Consider the following 8912-nt stretch of genomic DNA (forward strand, 5'->3'; position numbering starts at 1 on the left):
TGGAATTATCTCCACTGCTATCTCTATAGACATGGAAATATCTACACCGCCATCTGTATAAACATGGAAATACAAAGTTATTTGTATAAACATGGAAATACCTACACCGCCATCTGTATAAACATGGAAATATCTACACAGCCATGTGTATATACATGGAAATAACTACACCGCTATCTATATAAACATGGAAATATCTACACCGCAATCTGTAAAAACATGGAAATATCTACACCGCCATCTACATATCCATGGAAATATCTGCGCCGCCGTCTGTATAAACATGGAAATATCTACACGGTCATCTGTGTATAAATGGAAATATCAACACCGCCATCTGTACAAACATGGAAATATCTGCACCGCTATTTGTATAAACATGGAAATATCTACACCGCGGTCTGTATAAACATGGAAATATCTACACCGCTATCTGTATAAACATGGAAATGTCTACACCGCTATCTCTATTAACATGGAAATATCTACAAAGACATCTGTATAAACATGGAAATACCTACACAGTCATGTGTAGGAACATTTAAATATCTACACTGTCTTCTGTATAAACATAGAAATATCTACACAGCCCTCTGTGTAAATATGGAAATATCTGCATAGGCATCTGTGTAAACATGGAAATATCTGCACCGCTATCTGCATAAACATGGAAATACCTACACCGCTGTCTCTATAATCATGGAAATATGTACACCGCTATGTGTATAAACATGGAAATATCTCGACTCCTCTCTGTATAAACATGGAAATATCTCCACCGTTATCTGTATAAACTTGGAAATATCTACAGCGCCATCTCTATAAACATTGAAATATCCACACTGCCATCTGTAAAAACATGGAAATATCTACACAGTCATCTGAATAAACATGGAAATATCTTCACCACCATCTGTATAAACATGGAAATACCTACAATACCATCTGTATACAGATGGAAATATCTACACAGACATCTGTATAAATATGGAAATATCTACACCGCCATCTGTATAAACATGGAAATATCTACACTGCCATCTGTAGAAAGATGGAAATATCTACACCGCTATCTCTATAAATATGGAAATATCTACACCGCCATCTCTATAAACATGAAAATATCTACACTGCCATCTCCATAAAGATGGAAGTATCTACTCTGCCATGTGTATAAACACGGAAATATCTACACCACTATCTGTGTAAACATGGAAATATCTACGCCGCCATCTGTATAAACATGGAAATATCTACACGGCCATCTGTGTATAGATGGAAATATCAACACCGCCATCTGTAGAAACATGGAAATATCTACACCGCTATCTCTATAAACATGGAAATATCTGCACTGCCACCTGTAAAAACATGGAAATACCTATACAGTCATCTGTATAAACATGGAAATATCTACAATGCCATCTGTATACACATGGAAATATCTACACAGACATCTGTATAAACATGTAAATATCTACACTGCTATCTCTATAAACATGGAAATATCTACACCGCCATCTCTGTAAACATGAAAGTATCTACACTGCCATCTCCATAAACATGGAACTAACTACTCTGCCATCTGTATAAACATGGAAACATCTACACCGCCATCTGTGTGAATAAGGAAATATCTACAATGCCATCTGTATAAAGATATAAACATCTGCACCGTGATCTGTATAAACATGGAAATATCTACACCGCGATCTTTATAAACATGGAAATATCAACACCGCTATCTGTATAAACATGGAAATATCTACACAGCTATCACTATAAACATGGAAAACCTACACCGCCATCTGTATAAACATGCAAATACCTACAAAGTCATCTGTATAAACATGGAAATATCTACACAGCCATCTGTATAAACATGGAAATATCTACACAGCCATCTGTATATACATGGAAATATCTACACCGCTATCTGTATAAACATGGAAATAACTACACCGCTATTAGTACAAGCAAGGAAATATCTACACCGTGATCTGTATAAACATGGAAATATCTTCACCGCTATCTCTATAAACATGGAAATATCTACACCCCTATCTGTATAAGCAAGGAAATATCCACACCGCTGTCTCTATAAACATGGAAAAATCAACACCGCTATCTCTATGAACATGTAAATATCTACACCGCCATCTCTATAAACATGGAAATATCTACACCCCTATCTGTATAAGCAAGGAAATATCCACACCGCTATCTGTATAAACATGGAATTATCTCCACTGCTATCTCTATAGACATGGAAATATCTACACCGCCATCTGTATAAACATGGAAATACAAAGTTATCTGTATAAACATGGAAATATCTACACCGCCATCTGTATAAACATGGAAATATCTACACAGCCATGTGTATATACGTGGAAATAACTACACCGCTATCTATATAAACATGGAAATAACTACACCGCAATCTGTATAAACATGGAAATATCTACACCGCCATCTACATATGCATGAAAATATCTGCGCCGCCGTCTGTATAAACATGGAAATATCTACACGGTCATCTGTGTATAAATGGAAATATCAACACCGCCATCTGTACAAACATGGAAATATCTGCACCGCTATTTGTATAAACATGGAAATATCTACACCGCGGTCTGTATAAACATGGAAATATCTACACCACTATCTGTATAAACATGGAAATATCTACACCGCTATCTGTATAAACATGGAAATGTCTACACCGCTATCTCTATTAACATGGAAATATCTACAAAGACATCTGTATAAACATGGAAATACCTACACAGTCATGTGTAGGAACATTTAAATATCTACACTGTCTTCTGTATAAACATAGAAATATCTACACAGCCCTCTGTGTAAATATGGAAATATCTGCATAGGCATCTGTGTAAACATGGAAATATCTGCACCGCTATCTGCATAAACATGGAAATACCTACACCGCTGTCTCTATAATCATGGAAATATGTACACCGCTATGTGTATAAACATGGAAATATCTCGACTCCTCTCTGTATAAACATGGAAATATCTCCACCGTTATCTGTATAAACTTGGAAATATCTACAGCGCCATCTCTATAAACATTGAAATATCCACACTGCCATCTGTAAAAACATGGAAATATCTACACAGTCATCTGAATAAACATGGAAATATCTTCACCACCATCTGTATAAACATGGAAATACCTACAATACCATCTGTATACAGATGGAAATATCTACACAGACATCTGTATAAATATGGAAATATCTACACCGCCATCTGTATAAACATGGAAATATCTACACTGCCATCTGTAGAAAGATGGAAATATCTACACCGCTATCTCTATAAATATGGAAATATCTACACTGCCATCTCTATAAACATGAAAATATCTACACTGCCATCTCCATAAAGATGGAAGTATCTACTCTGCCATGTGTATAAACACGGAAATATCTACACCACTATCTGTGTAAACATGGAAATATCTACACCGCTATCTGTTTAAACATGGAAATATCTACACCGCCATCTGCATGTCCATGGAAATATCTACGCCGCCATCTGTATAAACATGGAAATATCTACACGGCCATCTGTGTATAGATGGAAATATCAACACCGCCATCTGTAGAAACATGGAAATATCTACACCGCTATCTCTATAAACATGGAAATATCTGCACTGCCACCTGTAAAAACATGGAAATACCTATACAGTCATCTGTATAAACATGGAAATATCTACAATGCCATCTGTATACACATGGAAATATCTACACAGACATCTGTATAAACATGTAAATATCTACACTGCTATCTCTATAAACATGGAAATATCTACACCGCCATCTCTGTAAACATGAAAGTATCTACACTGCCATCTCCATAAACATGGAACTAACTACTCTGCCATCTGTATAAACATGGAAACATCTACACCGCCATCTGTGTGAATAAGGAAATATCTACAATGCCATCTGTATAAAGATATAAATATCTGCACCGCGATCTGTATAAACATGGAAATATCTACACCGCGATCTTTATAAACATGGAAATATCAACACCGCTATCTGTATAAACATGGAAATATCTACACAGCTATCACTATAAACATGGAAAACCTACACCGCCATCTGTATAAACATGCAAATACCTACAAAGTCATCTGTATAAACATGGAAATATCTACACAGCCATCTGTATAAACATGGAAATATCTACACAGCCATCTGTATATACATGGAAATATCTACACCGCTATCTGTATAAACATGGAAATAACTACACCGCTATTAGTACAAGCAAGGAAATATCTACACCGTGATCTGTGTAAACATGGAAATATCTTCACCGCTATCTCTATAAACATGGAAATATCTACACCCCTATCTGTATAAGCAAGGAAATATCCACACCGCTGTCTCTATAAACATGGAAATATCAACACCGCTATCTCTATGAACATGTAAATATCTACACCGCCATCTCTATAAACATGGAAATATCTACACCACGATCAGAATAAACATGGAAATATCTACACCGCTATCTGTATAAACATGGAAATATCTACACAGCCATGTGTATATACGTGGAAATAACTACACCGCTATCTATATAAACATGGAAATAACTACACCGCAATCTGTATAAACATGGAAATATCTACACCGCTATCTCTATAAATATGGAAATATCTACACTGCCATCTCTATAAACATGAAAATATCTACACTGCCATCTCCATAAAGATGGAAGTATCTACTCTGCCATGTGTATAAACACGGAAATATCTACACCACTATCTGTGTAAACATGGAAATATCTACACCGCTATCTGCATAAACATGGAAATACCTACACCGCTGTCTCTATAATCATGGAAATATGTACACCGCTATGTGTATAAACATGGAAATATCTCGACTCCTCTCTGTATAAACATGGAAATATCTCCACCGTTATCTGTATAAACTTGGAAATATCTACAGCGCCATCTCTATAAACATTGAAATATCCACACTGCCATCTGTAAAAACATGGAAATATCTACACAGTCATCTGAATAAACATGGAAATATCTTCACCACCATCTGTATAAACATGGAAATACCTACAATACCATCTGTATACAGATGGAAATATCTACACAGACATCTGTATAAATATGGAAATATCTACACCGCCATCTGTATAAACATGGAAATATCTACACTGCCATCTGTAGAAAGATGGAAATATCTACACCGCTATCTCTATAAATATGGAAATATCTACACTGCCATCTCTATAAACATGAAAATATCTACACTGCCATCTCCATAAAGATGGAAGTATCTACTCTGCCATGTGTATAAACACGGAAATATCTACACCACTATCTGTGTAAACATGGAAATATCTACACCGCTATCTGTTTAAACATGGAAATATCTACACCGCCATCTGCATGTCCATGGAAATATCTACGCCGCCATCTGTATAAACATGGAAATATCTACACGGCCATCTGTGTATAGATGGAAATATCAACACCGCCATCTGTAGAAACATGGAAATATCTACACCGCTATCTCTATAAACATGGAAATATCTGCACTGCCACCTGTAAAAACATGGAAATACCTATACAGTCATCTGTATAAACATGGAAATATCTACAATGCCATCTGTATACACATGGAAATATCTACACAGACATCTGTATAAACATGTAAATATCTACACTGCTATCTCTATAAACATGGAAATATCTACACCGCCATCTCTGTAAACATGAAAGTATCTACACTGCCATCTCCATAAACATGGAACTAACTACTCTGCCATCTGTATAAACATGGAAACATCTACACCGCCATCTGTGTGAATAAGGAAATATCTACAATGCCATCTGTATAAAGATATAAATATCTGCACCGCGATCTGTATAAACATGGAAATATCTACACCGCGATCTTTATAAACATGGAAATATCAACACCGCTATCTGTATAAACATGGAAATATCTACACAGCTATCACTATAAACATGGAAAACCTACACCGCCATCTGTATAAACATGCAAATACCTACAAAGTCATCTGTATAAACATGGAAATATCTACACAGCCATCTGTATAAACATGGAAATATCTACACAGCCATCTGTATATACATGGAAATATCTACACCGCTATCTGTATAAACATGGAAATAACTACACCGCTATTAGTACAAGTAAGGAAATATCTACACCGTGATCTGTGTAAACATGGAAATATCTTCACCGCTATCTCTATAAACATGGAAATATCTACACCCCTATCTGTATAAGCAAGGAAATATCCACACCGCTGTCTCTATAAACATGGAAATATCAACACCGCTATCTCTATGAACATGTAAATATCTACACCGCCATCTCTATAAACATGGAAATATCTACACCACGATCAGAATAAACATGGAAATATCTACACCGCTATCTGTATAAACATGGAAATATCTACACAGCCATGTGTATATACGTGGAAATAACTACACCGCTATCTATATAAACATGGAAATAACTACACCGCAATCTGTATAAACATGGAAATATCTACACCGCCATCTACATATGCATGGAAATATCTGCGCCGCCGTCTGTATAAACATGGAAATATCTACACGGTCATCTGTGTATAAATGGAAATATCAACACCGCCATCTGTACAAACATGGAAATATCTGCACCGCTATTTGTATAAACATGGAAATATCTACACCGCGGTCTGTATAAACATGGAAATATCTACACCACTATCTGTATAAACATGGAAATATCTACACCGCTATCTGTATAAACATGGAAATGTCTACACCGCTATCTCTATTAACATGGAAATATCTACAAAGACATCTGTATAAACATGGAAATACCTACACAGTCATGTGTAGGAACATTTAAATATCTACACTGTCTTCTGTATAAACATAGAAATATCTACACAGCCCTCTGTGTAAATATGGAAATATCTGCATAGGCATCTGTGTAAACATGGAAATATCTGCACCGCTATCTGCATAAACATGGAAATACCTACACCGCTGTCTCTATAATCATGGAAATATGTACACCGCTATGTGTATAAACATGGAAATATCTCGACTCCTCTCTGTATAAACATGGAAATATCTCCACCGTTATCTGTATAAACTTGGAAATATCTACAGCGCCATCTCTATAAACATTGAAATATCCACACTGCCATCTGTAAAAACATGGAAATATCTACACAGTCATCTGAATAAACATGGAAATATCTTCACCACCATCTGTATAAACATGGAAATACCTACAATACCATCTGTATACAGATGGAAATATCTACACAGACATCTGTATAAATATGGAAATATCTACACCGCCATCTGTATAAACATGGAAATATCTACACTGCCATCTGTAGAAAGATGGAAATATCTACACCGCTATCTCTATAAATATGGAAATATCTACACCGCCATCTCTATAAACATGAAAATATCTACACTGCCATCTCCATAAAGATGGAAGTATCTACTCTGCCATGTGTATAAACACGGAAATATCTACACCACTATCTGTGTAAACATGGAAATATCTACACCGCTATCTGTTTAAACATGGAAATATCTACACCGCCATCTGCATGTCCATGGAAATATCTACGCCGCCATCTGTATAAACATGGAAATATCTACACGGCCATCTGTGTATAGATGGAAATATCAACACCGCCATCTGTAGAAACATGGAAATATCTACACCGCTATCTCTATAAACATGGAAATATCTGCACTGCCACCTGTAAAAACATGGAAATACCTATACAGTCATCTGTATAAACATGGAAATATCTACAATGCCATCTGTATACACATGGAAATATCTACACAGACATCTGTATAAACATGTAAATATCTACACTGCTATCTCTATAAACATGGAAATATCTACACCGCCATCTCTGTAAACATGAAAGTATCTACACTGCCATCTCCATAAACATGGAACTAACTACTCTGCCATCTGTATAAACATGGAAACATCTACACCGCCATCTGTGTGAATAAGGAAATATCTACAATGCCATCTGTATAAAGATATAAACATCTGCACCGCGATCTGTATAAACATGGAAATATCTACACCGCGATCTTTATAAACATGGAAATATCAACACCGCTATCTGTATAAACATGGAAATATCTACACAGCTATCACTATAAACATGGAAAACCTACACCGCCATCTGTATAAACATGCAAATACCTACAAAGTCATCTGTATAAACATGGAAATATCTACACAGCCATCTGTATAAACATGGAAATATCTACACAGCCATCTGTATATACATGGAAATATCTACACCGCTATCTGTATAAACATGGAAATAACTACACCGCTATTAGTACAAGCAAGGAAATATCTACACCGTGATCTGTATAAACATGGAAATATCTTCACCGCTATCTCTATAAACATGGAAATATCTACACCCCTATCTGTATAAGCAAGGAAATATCCACACCGCTGTCTCTATAAACATGGAAAAATCAACACCGCTATCTCTATGAACATGTAAATATCTACACCGCCATCTCTATAAACATGGAAATATCTACACCACGATCAGAATAAACATGGAAATATCTACACCGCTATCTGTATAAACATGGAATTATCTCCACTGCTATCTCTATAGACATGGAAATATCTACACCGCCATCTGTATAAACATGGAAATACAAAGTTATCTGTATAAACATGGAAATATCTACACCGCCATCTGTATAAACATGGAAATATCTAGACAGCCATGTGTATATACGTGGAAATAACTACACCGCTATCTATATAAACATGGAAATAACTACAACGCAATCTGTATAAACA

Source organism: Pan paniscus, chromosome 19 (assembly GCF_029289425.2).
Source record: "Pan paniscus chromosome 19, NHGRI_mPanPan1-v2.0_pri, whole genome shotgun sequence".
Classification (NCBI taxonomy): domain Eukaryota; kingdom Metazoa; phylum Chordata; class Mammalia; order Primates; family Hominidae; genus Pan; species Pan paniscus.